Source organism: Canis lupus, chromosome 13 (assembly GCF_011100685.1).
Source record: "Canis lupus familiaris isolate Mischka breed German Shepherd chromosome 13, alternate assembly UU_Cfam_GSD_1.0, whole genome shotgun sequence".
Lineage (NCBI taxonomy): Eukaryota > Metazoa > Chordata > Mammalia > Carnivora > Canidae > Canis > Canis lupus.
The window spans coordinates 50,013,153-50,033,027 of record NC_049234.1 but is presented as its reverse complement, the minus strand read 5'-3'; the positions used below and the strand labels follow the sequence as shown (position 1 = coordinate 50,033,027).

Below are 19,875 nucleotides of genomic sequence, written 5' to 3'. Positions count from 1 at the left end.
TGTGCACAGTCACTCCTGGTCATGTGTTTATGACCTAGCATCTGTGCAGTTCATCTGGGGCTCCGGGGCCACACTTGATTGTGTTCTTATTGACTCAATGTCTCCCAAAGTCAGATAAAACCCATGGCTGTGAACTAGGCTGGACCACGTTCTTTCCATCACATCTGCACACATACATGGATGTGTGTCCACATTCCTTCGAAACTGAAAGTCTAATTTTAGGAAAAAAATTTCCAGGGCATGGTGATAGCCTGAAGTTTAAAAACAAAATTTAAGTCTCAGAAACTTGGTTCCCCAATAATGCTGGTGGACATGACGTTGCCAGTGCTGTGGCTAAAGATGAGAACACAGCTCAAGAAAGGGAGACTGGGTGAGGCCAAGCAGCCTGGTTTAGCAACCCCTGCTAGAGGAGGAAGATAGCATGCATGGTCTTTGCTTCTGATTAGCTAAGGGACTTGAGCATTGGGATTCCTTGAAAGGTCATTTCTCTAAACAGAAATAACCTAAGTTCTGATTTTCCCTAATAACATAACTACTTGGTACACATTTGGGCAACTATAAAATAATGCCGGTTCTAGAGGCAGAGAAGCTGTGGTCAGACCAGCCTTTAATGAGCAACCCAGGGCCTGGCCAGGTTTTGAAGGAACTAGCATATAGAGATATTAGCTAAACCTCAAAAACAATAGGTGCCTGCGCCCTCTAAGTAGCTCATGTGTTACAGATCTGACAAGTCTCATTGATTTAAATGGCTGGAGAACTGCTTGGATTTTAATCTCCTTCACCCTTATACCAAGGAGGTCACTGTTTAAATGCTTTTACTTAATAATGTAAACACCTGTCACACGCCAGGGGCAAAGCTATTAAGGAGAAGGATTATTTAAAGCAATGCTCCTGAATACAACATTGTTATTATTGTCTTATTCTCAGTTGCCAGGGCTTTTTTCTTAGGACTAGAGCCAATGGCCAAGTCACCTAGTGCTCTGTCCCCCAGAGAGATCTGCAGAGGGTTCCTTTGACCCATACACAGAATGAGCATCTGCTCACATGCTGTCATCTGAAGGTCCCCAAACATCTGACCTGCAAAGCCTCTTGCAGTCAACACCATGTGTCTACCAAAGTCCGTTATTAAAATGGAAAGCTATTTTCATAAAGGAGTATTAAGCCATTAACCTGGTAGCTACAAGGCACAGACTAAACTCTTTACAAAGTATCATCTCTTATACCTACAACAACCCTATGATTTAATGCTGTTGTCATCCCCATAATCTGAAGTACAGAATGGTTAAGTGACTTTCTCAAGGACACACAGTATCTAAGATTAGAATAAGAATTAGATAAGAATAAGAATAAGAATAAGATTAGAATCTAGGGCTGACCTCAAAGCACCTACTTTTAGGAACCAAGCACTATGCTGTATTATCTCTCTCACTTTCAAGGGTCCATTAGTGTACCACATAACCTGATGAGATGAAAGCCTAAAGGAATGATTCAGAAGAGAGTAGAAAAAAATGAGCCAGAACCTGCAGGGCTGCTGGGGAGGAAGGGCCTGAGGCTAGACTCTAAGGCCTGGACTGGGGGCTCTGGAACAAAATATTGGCATCAGGAGGCCCAGGGGTTAGAACCCGAAGGCAAAGGACCCTAACACATTTAAGAAGATACCAAGGCTAAAGATGTAAGAGCACCACCTATAGCCCAGCTTAAAGAAGGGACAGCCCCTGCTCCCTGCTCTTTTATTTTTCCCAAACTGTCTCATCAGGGGAGGCACACCTGAGGCCAACACAAAAAGGCCTTCCCCACCCTTACCTGTCCATGTCTTCTGAATATTCACCATAGCACTGGTCTTAGCAAAACCCAGGTCAGCCTGGACCCTGCCAACAGTACCCAAAGCCCCAATGTCTAACCAACTGTGGGTTAGTGACATTGGCCCTAGAAAGGAGGGCAAGCTCATGTGACAGTGCAGGTTGCAACAGACACTGGTCTTTAATCCAAGTTACCGATCAGATATTGGTGTGGTTTATCAAGACCACTCCTCCACAAACTTACCTTTGAGAGAAAAGCCAATCCCTTTGGCTTAGTCTCAGCACCTGAATTCAGGAGTGCTTTGATGAACAAACTCTTCATAATGATACAGAACAAGAAGAGAGGAAATGGTTTGTTCACTCAACAAATATTTATCGAACATCTTTTGTAAACCTGGCACTACCTTTGGTACCGGGAATAAAGCAAAGAATAAAGTTGTCAATATGCCCTCCCCATGTGGAGCTTTCAGTTGTGCAGGGACAGCAAATCAGTAAAAGGAGGGAAATAATGTTATGTTTTGAAAGAAAAATAATCAGAACATTGTTTCTCCAGGAGTGGTGGCCAAACCAGCAGCATCAGCATCACCCAAGAACTTGTTAAGGCACAGATCCTTAGACCTACTGAATCAAAAACTCTGGGCATAGAACCCAGCAATCTGGGTTTTAACAAGCCTATGAGGGGAATCTGATCTGTGCTAAGGTTCCATTGGGATATAAAGTAAGGGTGGGGAGAGGAGTATCTTTAGGTAGGATGATCAGGATAGGCCTTTGTGATATTCAGACTGAGACCTGAGAGATGAAAAAGAAACATCCCATGCAAAAGCCAAGAGAAAAAAGAATTCCAGAGACAGAGAACAGTAGGTGCAAAGTCCCTGTGGCAGGGAAAACTTGTTATGATCAAGTAACAGGAGAAAAGTATGACTATAGCATAATTATTAAAGAGGAAGCTGAGAACAGAGGCTAGATCCTGCAAGGAATTATAGACCTCAGTAAAAGGCATAAATTGAGAATTAACATAAATGCTCTAACGAAAGAAGCATGTTCCTATGTTATGAAGCATGAATCTAACCCAGATTGAGGGTCAGTGAGGGATTCTCAAAGGTAATGATTTTTGAGATAATCAACAAATACAAGATTACTAAGGAGCCATCATGTGCAAAGGCCCGGAGACAGGAAAGATCATGACACGGTCAGGAGAAATTATAATTTCCCTTTTTTTTTTTTTAATTTCCCTGACTTTAAAATAGGCAAAAGTGACTGGATAGTCTAACATACTCTTTCCTACTTACCTGTGCCTTCATTATCTTTGACCTACTTTATCACTATTGCAAATTGTAGAAAACTGAGAGTAATGCCATGACTCTTAACCAGAGAAATGCAAATTAATGTTGCCCAACGTGTAATTGATTATTGCCCTATGAATATGGCTAGCTTCACCTCTGTTAACCAATTCATTTCAGCATTTCTCTTTTATTTTTTTAGATTTTATTCATTTATTCCTGAGAGAGACAGAGACAGAGAGAGAGAGAGAAAGAAGCAGGCTCCTCGAAGGGAGCCCGATGTGGGACTCAATCCCTGGACCTAGGATCACACCCTGAGCCTACACTAAACCACTGAGCCACCCAAGCATCCCTATTTTAGCATCTCTTGATTGTATATATGTGCGTGTCTTCTATGTGTGTGCTGAATTCTCTTTTGAACCAATTGTAACCTCCTACTGATTCTTTCATTAATCAGTGAGTTTTTTAAAACTTTGATGGGGGCATCTAGGTGGCTCAGTTCAGTTAAACGTCCAACTCCCTTTTTTTTTTTTAAAGATTATTTATTTTAGGGAGTGCAAGTCTTAAGCAGACTCCTCACTAAGCAGTACTGAGCATGGAGACCAAAGAGGGGCTCCATCTCAGGACCCTAAGATCAAAACCTGAGCTGGAACCAAGAGTCAGAGACTTAACCAACTGTACCAATCAGGTGCCCCAAGCATCCAACTCTTGATTTCAGTTCAGGTCATCATCTCAGGGTTGTACAATGTAGCCCCGTGTTGGGCTCTCTACTGGGCGTGGAGCCTGCTTAAGATTCTCTCTCTCTCTCCCTCTCCCTCTGTCCCTCACACCCCCTCCTTAAAAAAAAAAAAAATTCTTTGACACATTTGTTTATGTTTATATATGAGTTATAATTTTATCTCTTTTAGAAATTAGTTTTTAACAACAGGCTAGTGTGGTAGCAGGCTGCCAAATAACATACAGGACACTCAGTTAAATCTGAATTCAGATAAACAAGATTTTTTTGCATAAATATGTCCCAAATATCACATGAGATATATTCATGCTAAAAAAGTATTCATTGTTTATTGGACATGCAAATTTAGCTGGGCACCTTGTACTTTTATTTGCTAAATCTGAACACACAGTAGCATGGTCACTGCTGACTGTACTCCCACAGCAGGCCCCTATTTGCTCTCAGGGTTGGGAACAGAAAGAAACACCTTTCATTCAGTCTTTGACTTCTGCTTAGAGGCTACATCAACACATCTTAGGACTTACACAGTAGGATTTGATAATGTTTCAGATCTCACACACCCTCACCCCATCCAAAATTGCCTCTCTTCCCAGTGAGGATTCACTGCTTTAGTCTGAAGCTCTTCCATATTCAAGCTACCTATTAAAATGCAAATATCCCCCCATGAGGATATCTGAACATTGGCTAACATTTTAACAGGAATGAGCTGACATGATACACAAACCAAGCACTTGATGGGAGGCGGAACAGCAGCTTAGGAAAAGATGTAGGGAACAGGCAGGAAGGAGACCCCAAGAGAGGGGGAAGATATGCTGGAAACCTGGAGTCGTGCTTTAGTCCTCAGATCAATCTTGCAGGCAAAGTCTTTAATATAAAATCTGGGAAAGAATCATTTCAAATTTAAGGCCAAATGCTCTTGTTATTTCCCATGCTTTTCCCAAAATGTGATATAAGACACCTCCAAAAGGCCTATCCTCATGGAAATATATTTTTGACTCAGTGGGCATCCCCACAGGCTGGCAATAGAAAACACCTGCGAAATGGATAACCCCACACAGACGCATAAAAGGCAGTTCCAGTCACCAGCAGGGCTTCAATCACATTCCCCTGAGCCCAGTTAGGTCTCCGAGGAATTATTATCACTTTCTGCATGTAGAGGACAATGAATGGGCCTAGCTCTCCCTGGAATGTAGGAGTGGGAGCCTGGCAGACCGAATCTCTCCAGACTGAATAAATGCTGGCGGGGGGAGGGGGAGGCTCGGGGGAAGGATCACCATCCCCAAGAAGCATCCATCCCTTTTCAAGCAATGGCTCACACACCAACTTTGGATCCCAACTTCTGTAATATTTCTATGTTATAAATTGAATAGCGCAGCATGTGGTCAAGGAGCCATTACAAGCCCACTCAAACAAGATTTTTTTTTCCAGGGGACTTAATTTCCTACAATGTTGGAGCAATTATTCTCTTGGAATGTAGGACAGGCTCTCAGCCTGCCAGACAAAAACAAAAACTAAACCAAACATAAAAGCAAAGTCTCTGAAAGGATAACGCACGAGCAGACTTCCTTCTGAGCACCTGGAGGCCCCTCCCTCCCAAGCTGAAGCTGCTAGATCACTCTAATGAGAACAGATGGCACCTGTCGGGAGATGGCCTCCACATTACATGCTTCCCATGTCCTCCTCCTGAAACCAGATTTTAGCAGATTTGGAGCTGGTTTAAGTGTTAGCCTAGTCATGTGCCAGGAAAGTGGGATGTTAATATGCACTAATACATTTGCTGCTGATTTTTGGAGAGCTCAAGGCACTTCATAACAGAGGAGGTGAAGTCTTCAGGAGGGCCAACTTCAAGGATGGAGGAAAAGGTTGCCACGAACAGCCCACAGGAGGTGACTCATCTAGTCATTGGCAGAGAAGAAATTATACCCCCAACCCCCCACTCCATGATTCCAGCTACCTGATGCCAACATATGACTGGAACACGGAACAGTCCAGGTGCAGGGTGTGGAGTGTGGGAGGGCAAAGATTCCACAGGAGGGTCGGGAAGCTCATTTGAGGTAGAAGAGGCTAGGCTGAACCTGGTACCTCTGGTCAACCCCGCCCTCACCCCTGCAAGTGGAGGTCACCTGCCTGCATGTGGTAGTCATTTCTTAGCCTTTCAGGTTTCAGCAAGTGGATCGGGGTGACCTTAGAACACCACTGCAGGGGTATCCGCAGAATAAAGGCAGAGAGAGAGCTAGGTTTCCAGAGCAGCAAACTCCTGCATTTTAAACTCTACTTTTCACAAAAGGTGTTTCATTGTCGTCATAATTGCCAAATTTAAATTACTTCTATTTTCAGGTCTCAGGAAGCCATAAAGAGAGAAAGGAGAGATTTTCACGGTGAGAAATGAGAAATGATGAGGGGAAGAGGGCAGCCTGTGGAGCAGAGACATAAAGAGGAAAAATGTTTCTGGAATCAGCTGCGCTGAGGCTGAGTCTGGAAAGGAAGGAGAAGTGGCAGCAGGTGAGTGGACAGGGAAAGGGGGAAGGGAGAGAATCTGGACATAGAGCTTTGAATCAGGTCAGAGGTAAGCCCCAAAGGAAGTTCTAGGAAGGAACTTTTCAACAAGAGTCATTGAAAACGAGTATGAAAATGAAGCAGAAACTGAAATCATGTTGTTTTGTGTGCCTGTGACCAGTGTTCACCAAGGATGGTGAACCCTGAGTTCTAGATTTCTTCTTCTAGATTTCTTCTGTGTCTTTAAAAAAAATAATAGAGCAAAAAACAGGAGTTGTTGGAGAAATGACATTGATAATATAGTGACTTATAAGAAATACATACTTGGTCTTCCTTCCGTTTCTGGCACAGAGCTTCTAAAACCCTAGGAATTCCGTAAGTAATAAGAGTGATCAAGGCTTCTTTTTTCATGCCAATGTGGTGGCTTTTAGATGCCCCTAGGCCACCTGAGGATGAGGCCTGGCTGGCAGAGGAACCCACCTGGTGATGAGAGGGTTGGAATCTTTAGTCTGGGAGAGAAGTACCGGAGCTTGGCTCAATCCCCAGTGGCCAATGAGTTAATCAATTATGCCTGTGTAATGAAGCCTGCATAAACCCCCAAAAGGATAGGGTTTGGAGAGCTTCCAGGTTGGTGAAGAGGTGGAGATTCAGGAAGAATGGAAGCTCCACACCTCTTCCCCACATGCTGCCCTATGGATCTCTTCCATCTGGCAGTTCCTTTTATAATAAAACAGTCATCTAGGAAGTAAAATATTTCTCTGAGTTCTGTGAGCCACTCTACCAAATTAATCAAACACAAAGAGGAGGTCATAGGAACCTCCAATTTATATAGCCAGTCAGAAGTACAGGTAATAACCTGCATGTGTGTCTGTCATCTGACCATCTCCCCCACCTGGGAGGACAGCGGGGCTGACAGACTTACAGGACAGACTCCTTAACTTGTGGAATCTGATACTATCTCCAGCTAGACGGTGTTGGAATTAAGCTGAAGTATTGGACACCCTCCTGAGGTTTAGCAATTTCTTGGTGTTCTGTGGGAGGTCTCTTGCCCCCTCACCCCACCCCACACACACACATACACACACACAGGGATTGGGTCCAGGAACCTAAAACAATATAGGCTGTCAACATAGGCTGAAATCCTTTTCCCCATTATTGTTCTTATATCAGCTAAGTGTGTGTGTGTGTGTGTGTGTGTGTGTGTGTGTGTGTGTATACACTTTTCAATAATTTTTAAGGGCTTTGTGCAGGGGTGAACTCCACTTTAGTTTCTAAATAGATGATCCCTGGGATCCCTGGGTGGCTCAATGGTTTAGCGCGGCCTTCAGCCCAGGGCGTGATCCTGGAGTCTCAGGATTGAGTCCCACATCAGGCTCCCTGTGTGAAGCCTGCTTCTATCTCTGCCTGTGTCTCTGCCTCTCTCTCTCTCTCTCTCTCTCTCTCTCTCTCTGTGTGTGTGTGTGTGTGTGTCATCAATGAATAAATAAAATCTTTAAATAAATAGATGATCCCTCTAAGTAATATCCAGAAACATAAAAAAGTGATTATCTAAAAAAAAGTGATTATCTCTTGGTAATTAGGGCAGATAACTCTCCTTGATTGAGTACTTATTACATATACAAACATTATATAATGTAGTTTTTATAAAAACTGTGCATTATTCTCCCAGTTTACAAAAGAAGGAACTTAGTCTCTGGGTGTTAAATAAATTGCCCAAGTTTACTAGTATGGATTAAATGCTTGCATGAAAAAAAATAAAATAAATGCTTGTGTGTCCCCCCAAAATTCATATGTTGAAGCACTTAACCCCCAATGTGATGATAGTGGGAGGTGAGACCTTTATAAGGGAATGAGGCATGAGGGTGGAGCCCTCACGAATGGGATTGGTACCCTCACAAGAAGAGCTAGGGGACAGCCACATAAGGACACAGCACGAAACAAGAAGAGAGCTCTCACTAGGAACTGATCAGCCCAACACCTTGACCTTGAATCTCCCAGCCTCTAGAACTGCAAGAAATCAATGTATCATTTAAGCTACCTAGTCTTTAATAGCATTTTAAGCTGATTGCAGTTACACACCCAGTAAATACTGGAGCAAGGACTTGGTACAAAGTCAGTACTCTTTCTACTACACCAGACTGCATCTCAGCAGCAGCTTCACTCAACCCAACTCAGCTGGACATGACAACCACAGTAATATCCTTGTATATATGTGTCTCATAGAGTTAACAAAGCACTTTCACATCTAGCACTTAGGGTGTTATAAAAAAGTAAGGTCTGGAATCTTTAGACCTCAAATCCTAGATCCTAATACCCAGTGCAGAGACCCATCACGGCATATTATTTCTAACAGAAATAAACCGGTGAAACAGGGATCCCTGGGTGGCGCAGCGGTTTGGCGCCTGCCTTTGGCCCAGGGCGCGATCCTGGAGACCCCGGATCGAATCCCACGTCAGGCTCCCGGTGCATGGAGCCTGCTTCTCCCTCTGCCTGTGTCTCTGCCTCTCTCTCTCTCTCTCTCTCACTGTGTGCCTATCATAAATAAATAAAAAATTTAAAAAAAAGAAAAAAAGAAATAAACCGGTGAAACAAACTTTAATAACATGCAGCGCTGCTGAGGATTCTCTTGCACCTGGCTGAACATGCCATGTGGCATGAACTTTCTGGATAATCATTTAGTAATAAAAGTTTTTAAAAGCCACATTCTTTGATCCAGTAACTCTGCTTCCAGTACTGTCTTACAGGTGAGGAATGCATAGAAAGATTAATAAAAAGGATATTCATCACAAGATAATAAATAAGACTCAAAATTTGGAAATAGCCTGAAAGCCCAAAAATGCATTAATTGACCAAATAGTATATATTTATAACCTAATACCATACATCCACTACATATCATGCCATCGAAGTATACACAAAGGTATATGCAATGTTCCTAATATTAACACTTTAGGTGAAAAAGCAAGTCAGAAAACAGTATATAAGGTATATGGTTCCCAATTTTATTCTTAAAACATGTCTACACATAAATGTGACCAAACATAAATGCACTTACTGTTATCAATAAGGTTGCCTCTGGATGAAAGTTCTAGGTAATCTTTCCTTTTCTCTATATTTTCCTAAATCATCTGTACTGAACATGTATCTTTTCTAATCAGAGAAAAAGAAAATAGAATGTAATTTTTTGTTTATAATATTTGTACAGTAAAGCCTCCTTGCTAATCATTTCTTTGCCAAGAGGCCTCACACTCACATTCGCACCCACCCTTGGCCTCAGGTTGGAATTCAGGCCCATCTGCATCATCATCATCCCTCCCAATGTTCTTGCCATTCACATATGAGACTTGCTCTTAGCTTCTCTCCAGCATAGTTCCTTCTGTTTCTATATAGAAAGTCCCGGATAATTTTCTTTCTTAAAAAACTGAATTTTCGGTTGAAAATTTGGAAGCTTGGCAAATACCAGGTCACAGCCCCTGTGATAACTAGCCTCACAGGTGATGTTTTCCCGAACCTGACTTGGAGCAAGCAAAGAGATCATCACTTCACTTCTAAATAGCCTCCAATCAAGCAAACATTTCAATTAAAAAGTTTACTTGAGGTTTTGTGTTTTTTTTTTATTGCTGTGCACACACACAAATATACCTGCTATGTCTTTTTTGAGGAAGGAGTGCAGGGAACAATAACTAGGAGGCAATATAATCAAGGATTTCATCTCTCCTGTCTTATTTCTTATCCTACCATCTTGTACTCTCTGACCGGCCAATTTAAAATAAGTTTCCAGAGGCCCCTGGGTGGCTCAGTTGGTTAAGCATCTGACTCTTGGCTTTGCCTCAGGTCATGATCTCAGGGTTGTGGGATCAAGCTCCACATCAGACTCCTCATCCAGCAGGGAGTCTGCTTGACACTCTCTCTTTCTCTCTCTCTCTCTCTCTCTCTCTCTCTCTCAAAGTAAATAAATCTTTCAAACAATAAAGATAAAATAAGTTTCCAAACTGACATACTGTCCACACCTTGGAACTTGCACACTTTACCATTCCTTCAAATTGACCTATTAACTCTAATACATCCTCAGGGTCTCAGTTTGAACACCTGTGCTCCAACAAGCCTTTTCTGACCTCCAAGACGGGGTCAAACAGCTTGTATCACTCTGACTGCTCTTTATTAGAATTGCCTCTTTCACTTGTCAGTATCTCCACCTGGACCTATAAGCATCTACAAGGTAGGGACTGTGTCTTATCTACCTTTGTTTCTCTGGCATGTGGTGTGATGTCTGGCACAAAGTAGATACTCAGTAAATGTTGGTTAATGAATAAAGGTATCATGCCCCCACCCCCACCCAAAGTCCCTAGCAGTTCTTGATCCACACACAGCAGCCACTGATAGGACCACACAGTATATCCTACAGTGTCCACAAATGCTGTATTTTAGTTACTCATGGAGTCTGGCTCCAGGCATGGAAGCTTTGGAAGCTGCTGGTTATGATGCTTGGGATCAGATAAACTTAAAAAACTAGAGTGAATGATCCTATATCTACATCTGTCTGTTAAAATATTTAAAAGGGAATTTATCCCTTTAATGCAAAGTTCATCCCACCTACAACTCCAGTAGTAGTGGGCTAGCAGGGTAGTGGCCCTGTTAGAGATTTACTTAGACATGTTTAAGTGTCATGCTGTAGTCCTTGCTGACTGCATTGCAACTCAATGCTGAATAGGCATTTTTTTAAAGATTTGATTTATTTATTCATGAGAGACAGAGAGAGAGAGAGAGAGAGAGTGAGTCAGATACACAGGCAGAGGGAGAAGCAGGCTCATGCAGGGAGCCTGATGTGGGACTTGATCCCCTGTCTCCAGGATCATGCCCTGGGTGAAGGCGGCACTAAACCGCTGAGCCACCAGGGCATTTTTTAACAAGAAGAAATGATTCAGTGGGTGTGAATTGGCAAATGTGCTACTTTAATGGCTATTCATATTAGCTCTGTGTAAAAAGGTCCCAGGTTATGTCTCCATCTAGTCTGGTGTTTATTTAGTGTTCAGTGTTAGTTTGAGTAATAAGCCCCTTAGCTTTGTGACAGATTGTCCTTTAAACACCAGACCCATCAGCACGCTGCCCTTGAGTTCCTGCTAACCAGAGAAGATTCCTAGGGAGTAACTCCTCGGCCCCATGGGAGTTTGTGAAATGTGAAATTGGAGGTCAGTGACAGCGTAAACAAATCTGAAAATAGCTCTTGTGAAAAATCTGCTCTGCAATATAGAACCCACTTCTGCTAGAGCTGGTTGAGACCTTCCATGGGTCCCAGATCCCTCCCACTGAGACTAGTGGGAGGTAGGAAGAAATGTGGATTTAGCACTTGTAGCTGACTTGGAAAGGCCAAGTTTGGATACAACTAAATCTTTGTAGAGTTTTTTTTTTTTAATTTTTATTTATTTATGATAGTCACAGAGAGAGAGAGAGAGAGAGAGAGGCAGAGACATAGGCAGAGGGAGAAGCAGGCTCCATGCACCGGGAGCCCGACGTGGGATTCGATCCTGGGTCTCCAGGATCGCGCCCTGGGCCAAAGGCAGGCGCCAAACCGCTGCGCCACCCAAGGATCCCTTTGTAGAGTTTTTTTAATCCCAGGGTCTTTTTCTACACCTCTGTAGGGACAGAAATAGATAAAATACTCTTATCTTTGTTTTATTGATGGAGAAAGCAAAGCTTAGAGAATGGCTTTCCCCATGTGGAAGGTGCTACTTGATAAGTCAGTAGTGGCACTTAGGATTCTGGAGCCTAGAACATGTCCTGACCACTTGCTCATGTGTCTGACACAGTGTCTGGCATATAACACTTGGGCATACAATAAATGCTTATTGAGTAAATGAATGATGAATGAATGAAACAAATGTCCCTCAAATTCCTTCAGAGAAATAAGTCTCTTGACCCCAGAGGTTATCTATAAAACCTCAATTTAAACTTCATTCTTATTCTTTGAAATATCTACCAGTAGCAAATTATCATTGCAAAATAGAATTTCAATCCTTATAGTTGATAAAAATACTTTATTAGTATTGAAAGAAAAACACAATTTTTTAAAGTTCTCATTGAATTCATAGATCTCAGTTAATATCAGCCAATCTCATTTAAAGGGAAACTGTACCAGATTATAAGCCCTTAAGGGAGGGCTGGTCTGAATGTTGTCCTTTATGAGATCCTCAGCAATCTTCGCCTGGTACTCTCTTCCTCTGAGAATAATGATGGTGATCTGATTGTGACCAAACTCCACCCTAAATAGGAAAGGATAGCTCTCCCTGCCAGCCAGTGAGTGCCATGCACAACAGGAGAGTTCTGGAGAATGATGCTTGAATGCACTCTAGCTAAGCAGAGCTCACGTCCAGCTGGGCATTCAGAGAACGTATCACAGGGAAGGTGGAATGTAAACTGGGCCTGGCAACATGAAGAGGACTTGGTGACACAGAGAAGAAGGAGGAGAGCTTTAGCAATGAAGAAAGGGGAGTCTTTTCCTTTCCTGCTGATTTGCTGCCTCTTAAACTGGATTTGCCAACAAAGACAGGCCTCGAGGATATCAGAAGTCCTGGCCAAACCTCAAAAGACTGCATGGGTTTTGAGTAATGCCCAATCAGAAAGGACATAATAGAAAGATAATTAAAAATCTGGGGGCACCGGGGTAGAACAGTCATTTAAGCCTCCAACTCTTTTTTTTTTTTTTTTTAAGATTTTATTTATTTATTCATGACAGACACAGAGAGAGTGAGAGGCAGAAACACAGGCAGAGGGAGAAGCAGGCTCCATGCAGGGAGCCTGACTTGTGACTTGATCCCAGATCTCCAGGATCACACCCTGGGCTGAAGGCGACACTAACCCGCTGGGCTACTGAGGCTCCCCTAAGCCTCCAACTCTTGAGTTTTGGCTCAGATCATGATGTCAGGGTCGTGAGATGGAACCCCATGTCAGCTCCATGCTCAGTGGGGAGTCAGAGAATCCCTCACCTTCTTCCCCTGCCCCTCCCCCCAGCCCATGTTTGCTCTTGTTCTCTCTCTCTCTCTAATAAATCTTATCTCTTTTTTTTTTTTAAGATTTTATCTATTTACTTGACAGAGAGATAGCATAAACAGTAGGAGTGGCAGACAGAAGAGGGAGAAGGAGGCCCCCTGCTGAGCAGAGAGCCTGATTGGGGATCATGACCCAAGCCAAAGGCAGTTGCTTAACTGACTGAGCTTAACTTTCCAGGCGTCCTTAGAATAAGTAAATCTTAAAATAAAAAAATAAAAAAATAAAAAAAAAAAACACCTTAAATAAACTGTTATTCCTCAATGAAAAAAATCATCTGAAATCGCTGGAGGAAATTATTCTTTTCTACTACTTTGTCTTCATTCTCCCCACTTCTGAGTATAAAAATGACTTTGGACTACCCAGATCCTATTCTTGAAATCTGAAGTTTGTTTTCTAGGCTCTGAAACTTGCCTATGTTTTCTTTTTCTTTTCTTTTTTTTTAAGATTTTACTTATTTATTCATGAGAGATACAGAGAGAGGCAGAGACATGGGCAGAGGGAGAAGCAGGCTCCCTGCAGGGATGGGACCCAATCCTCAATCCAATGTGGGATTCAATCCCAGACCCCAGGATCATGCCTTGAGCTGAAGGCAGATGCTCAACCACTGAGCCACCCAGGTGTCCCTGTTTTCTTATGTTTCCTAATGACAGGCCCACACCCCTCCACAGGGGGTCCTTGAAGTCAACTATTGTGTCTTTTTGGTGTGTATTTCCGTAACCTACTGCCAAATCATACGCAGGTATTCCATAAACATTTTCTAAAAGAATCTGTTTGGCCAAATAAGTGCCCAGAGTTATTCTATGGCCCTGTCTCTTCTCGTACATCAAAATGTACTCCTAGCAAAGGAGCTGATCACTTCAGCCACATTAAGATCTAACTAACACCACTTAGTATGTTCCCTGCCCAGTGACATTTTAAGTCCCATGTAAATTGAATTTTTTCACAAACAGACTTGGGAGATAGTTCAAGGCTAAGTAGGAGTGTTTTTTGTTTCTAAGCAAATAGGTCTATCTTCGTAAGGCTGACTTTGAAGCCAGCTCTTATCAAAAAGATGAAGTGAAATTTTGGCATACTTATAAAAGGGCGGTATAGTTGATCCTGTGATAACAGATTTGAGCTGCAAAGAGCTGCCAAAAAAAAAAAAAAAAAAAAAAGCTACAGTCTACCCTAGCAACACTTATTAAGATGAGATTTAACCAAAGACTATAAAATCTTAAATGGTAGATAATAAGGTCAAGCTAAGTTACTATTTTCAGCTCAGAACAGATGATAAGACAGGAGGACATAAATGGAAATTAAAAGAAAAGGGATTCAGAACAGATCAGAAGGTCACCAAAAATAATCAATGGCTGAAATGACTTTCTGGACTCATTCACTTGTACAGAAAATATTGGGTCATTGAAAAAGTAATGAGATGATATTCTTGGGAAATGGAATAGTTAAAATGAATGAGTCCAGATAGGCCCAGAGACTTTAATCATTCTGAAAAGTAACACTTGCTGGGACACTCTCTCCTCAACCAAGTTGAAATTTCATTCTAGGGATAACTAGGTATATGGTAAGAAGACTTCACTTTTCACATTCCCTGAGTATTTGTAGTTCCTTCAAAGTTATAATGGTATATAATATCAAGGGGCCTTTTATGAGTGCTGGCTCCTACAGGATCTTAACAAGAAAAATGAGCAAGACAACCACTAGAGACATGGAGACTTGGAGTTCATTCTCAGCCAGGCTCCCATCCAAAGTTGAAATCTCTGTGTACACACAAATCATGCATCTGCCAATGCATAATTCCAGGGCCAGGACAATGCCGAGGCAGCCTACTCTGCTACTGGGCAGCTGAAATTGTTAGACAGCCAAAATTGTTTCTTGCAGGGTCTGGTCTTCCTAGTGTCTACCCAATAGGCAGATCCTTTGTATCTACACCACATGTGTCTACTTCTGCTTCTAATTTTTTTTTTTTATTTATTTATGATAGTCACAGAGAGAGAGAGAGAGAGAGAGAGAGAGGCAGAGACACAGACAGAGGGAGAAGCAGGCTCCGTGCACTGGGAGCCCGACGTGGGATTCGATCCCGGGTCTCCAGGATCGCGCCCTGGGCCAAAGGCAGGCGCTAAATCGCTGCGCCACCCAGGGATCCCTCTACTTCTGCTTCTAAATAGTAACTAGCAAATATTTAAAGGTAACACAAGCTAAGTTTTCTCTTTTTCAAGCTATATATACCCATTTCCTTCATATGGCATATTTTCCAGATTCTTTGCCCTCCTGACCACCATCTTTGCAAAGACTGTTAATGTTCAATCATGCACACTCATATGAACATACACACACATACATATCTTAGAGTGGAGTCCTCCAAATTGAACATGTGTCCCCAGATGAAACCGGGCATTGTACCAGCTACCTTCTTTGATCTAGAGATGCCTACTCTGTTTACACAGACAAATAATAGTAGTAGTAGCTACTATTTATTACAGTCTACCATATGCCAGGTACTGGGCTAGCCACTTTGCATAGGTTATTTCTAATCACAACCACAGCCAATTTTAATATTCCTATTTTATAGATAAAAAAATTAAAACTCAGAAAGCAAATAACTTGCTCACCTTCATAGGACTAGGAAAATTGAAGAAAAACATGCTGATTAAGAAGTATCCCCTGATAGAGCTGACCTAAAGCTTCCTAGAAACCAATGGAAGCTGTAGCAGAGCATCTAATGAATATGGTGACATTAAACATATTTCCACTAAGGAATGGGCTATGATTGGTTAAACTGTTTTACACCTTTTAAAATGTAAATTCAATTTGTCAACATATAGTATAATACCTAGTGCTCATCCCATCAAGTGCCCTCCTCACTGTCCGTCCCCCAGTTACCCATCCCCCCACCCACCTCCCCTTCTGCAACTGTTTGTTCGGTTCCCAGAGTTAGGAGTCGCTCATGGTTTGTCTTCCTCTCTAATTTTTCCCACTCAGTTCCCCTCCTTTCCCTTATGATCCCTTCCACGATTTCTTATATTCCACATATGAATGATCTGGTTAAATGTTTTACCAAGCTTTTTAAAGATGATATCCAGTATCTGTTAACAATGGACAAGCTATGGTGGAAAAGGAAACCACCAGTTCTGTTGGACTGGGCTGAAGTACAGAATCAAGGAGAAGAAACCAATGAATCAGATCAACAAAATGAACTCCAGTTAGGTCTGCAAGACCAGCAGGTTCTAGAGTAAAGAGCTATACACCTCTTTTTTTTTTTTTTTTTTTCCAAAGAGCATTGAGACTTTGAGAGTTCATTTAACAGAAAAGGAAGATGGAACTGAGCTTGTGTGGGGCAAGGATGACCTGTCTACAATGGGTCACCTCTGCTGCAGACCTCATGCTGCTTATTTTCAGTATGAATATGAAGAGAAGATTTGGTAGAAAATTAATGGCAGAGAACATTATTCCTGCTATTGCTACAACTAATGGAGTGATTGCTGGGTTAATAGTACTAGAAGGATTGAAGACTTTATTAGAAAAGCAGACCAGTAGAACAATTTATTTTTTAATAAATAGCCAAATGCAAGAAAGAAACTTCCTGTACCTTGGCACTGGATCCTCACAATCCCAATTGTTAGACATGTGCCAACAAGCCAGAGTGACTGGCTGAACATCCACAAAATGACTGTTCTCCCATTACAGGATAAGATAGTGAAAGAAAAATTTGCTATGGTGACTCCAGATGTCTAAATTGGAGATGGAAAGGAACAATCCTAGTATCTTCAGAAGAGGGAGAGGCAGAAGCTAATAATCACAATAAGCTGTCAGAATTTGGAACTGGAAATGGGAGCCTGCTTCAAGCCGATGACTTTCTTCAAAACTACACTTTATTGATCAACATCCTTCATAGTAAGGCCCTAGGGAAGGATGTTGAACTTGATGTTGTTGGTGATTCCCCAGAAAAAGGGAGGCCCCAAACTAACTGAAGATGATGCCAAAAGCATAAGTAGCAATGGCAGTGACGATGGAGCTCAGCCTTCCACGTCCACTTCACGGGAGCAAGATAATGCTCATAGTTGATTCAGATGAAGAAGGTCCTTCAGATAATGCCAACATCAACAAAGAGAGAAGTCACAAGAGGAAATTGGATAAGAGAGAATATCAGCGCAAAGAGGTCATGTGCACAACAGACAGAAGAGCTTGATAATGTTATGGCTTTAGATTGAACAGAAAGATCTCTAAACAGAACCTTCTGACTGCAGTAGGTCATCTGGGCAGAACCAGCTTCTTTGTTATGTCTCTTGTTCCAAAGGGGGGGAAAAAATGACACCAGTGACTTGAAAAAAATGATTCTGCTCCTTTGAAAGCACTCATTTGGCTAGAATAATTAGAAACATGCAGTATGCTATATTCATAGTAGGAATATAGTTTTAAAATCCTTCAAAGTGTGTGCATAACTATTTGTGAGATTAAAGAACACAATGCATGTTGCCTTTCTAATGTAAATAACCTTAGGTATCATTTAACAGTTTTAAAATATCATAGTTTAGGGCACCTGGGCAGCTCAGTGATTGAGCGTCTGCCTTTGGCTCAGGTCGTGATCCTGGGGTCCTGGATCAAGTCCCACATCGGGCTTCCTGCAGGGAGCCTACTTCTCTCTCTGCCTAGGTCTCTGCCTCCCTCATGTGTCTCTCATGAATAAATAAATAAAATCTCAAAAAAAAAATAGAATATCATAGTTTAGTCAAGTTGATACCTGGTTATAAATATTATGCTTTTATTTTTTGTTAGAATTATTTTTAGCCTAGATCTAACCATTTTCATACTCTTAACTGACTGAAACAGATTCAAAGAAGTATCAAATGCCATGCACTGAAGCCTATTTTTAAATGTTAACTGGCACTATGTACACTAATGTAAAACAGTGTTCATTTACTCAAGTTTTCAGCCTGTTACTGCCTGGTATGTCTGTGTAAGGAGCCAATTTTTGTGTATTGTTATAGTTTCAGGTTATTTATATATGATGTTTCATTAAAACATCAAATTACAACTATATGGTACTCATGGACCAAATAAATGGTATCTGCATACTTGTTTTAAAAAAAACTTTTTATCAACTCCACACATCTTGCACTTTCATATATGTTAAAGATTTGTACTCCACAGGGAGTAAATTACATTGCAAGGCAGTGGCATTCATCACAGGGAATTCTAGGAGAAAAGAGCTGGACCCAGGTTGGGAGGGACACAGGGTTTTGTGGGCAGAGCTGTGGCACCAGTATAAGCCATCAATTGTCCAAACCCTAATCCAAGCAGACATACAGCCAATGCAGCCCATTTGCAGGGGTCTCAGGGAGATCTGTGGGAAGACAAGACAGCCTCAGAGATTTAAAATACTGACCATGAGAATGTCAAGCTAACCAGAGATCCTACACAAATTCTGCCTCCACCAGGGCCTGAGAGAACAGTATATAAAGTCATGAGGACAATAAAATAGGGCTTTGCCCCCATGATCTAGAAAGGGGTGCAAAATATGAACACTCTACGTATCCAGGAGACCCAGACAAAGGAGAACTAGACCCAAGCTTGTAAAACCTGATCTCCTGTGCAGTAAACAGTTAACTCAACAGGCCTGGGGTGCCCAAACTCTGCATATTTCAAAGAAAGGACTTGCTCTTCCTGGGATCAGGAAGATCCCTATTCCTATCAGGAAGATCCCTACTCCTATTCAGCAGTAAGTCTGTTCTTCCCCCTCCCTCTGCCCCTCCCCCTGCTCATTCTCTCTCTCTCTCTCTCTCTCTCTCTCAAATAAAATTTAAAAAAAAAAAAAAAAACTCGCCCTTAACCAGGGCCCATGGCCATGACAGTTTATGTTAACAATGTGATATATGGTAAATGCCTATTTTTGTTTGCCTGGAATCATGAGCCATACCCTGGGGAGGCTGGAGACTGAGTAGCTAAGGTCAGTTACACGAACACTCCATGTCTATACGACTGACCCCTAAAAGTTGGCAATACTTCATGTGTGTTGTCCTGCATTATTGCTGGGGGGATTGAGTGGTATCCATGCAACTCCACTGGATGAGGACAACTGGAAGCTCATACCTGGTTTCTCCCGAACTCCACCCTATACATGTTTTTCCTTCACTGGCTTTCATCTGTATCCCTTCACTCTAGTAATCTATACCTCTAACAGTTTTTCTAAGTTTTGTGAGTCCTTCAAGCAAATCATCAAAGCTGAGAGTAGCCTTGGGGATCTCATACATATCTCCCAATGCCAGAATATGTAGAGGAGTGGTTAAGGGGCTTAGAACACCGAGGTAGAGCCCAACACAAAGGCCAGTTCTAAACCTCCCTCTTTGTTGCCATATGCAACTCTTATTAACAGACCCACTGACCTCTCAGTGGGACTAGGAGAGAGCCAGATCAGCCTGCAGAAAATGGGGTTGTCATTTGAGATAACTGGGATGGATCTAGGACAGGGGTAAAAATTCACACAGATGTCCCCATCTGGTATCCGTTCAAATGAGTATGTTTT

General features: G+C 42.0%; 1 pseudogene; it reads left to right on the top strand.

Moving 5' to 3' along the window:
- The first annotated feature begins 312 nt into the window (after window positions 1-312).
- On the top strand, window positions 313-18,052 carry LOC100683617 (annotated as a pseudogene).
- The last annotated feature ends 1,823 nt before the right edge of the window (window positions 18,053-19,875 follow it).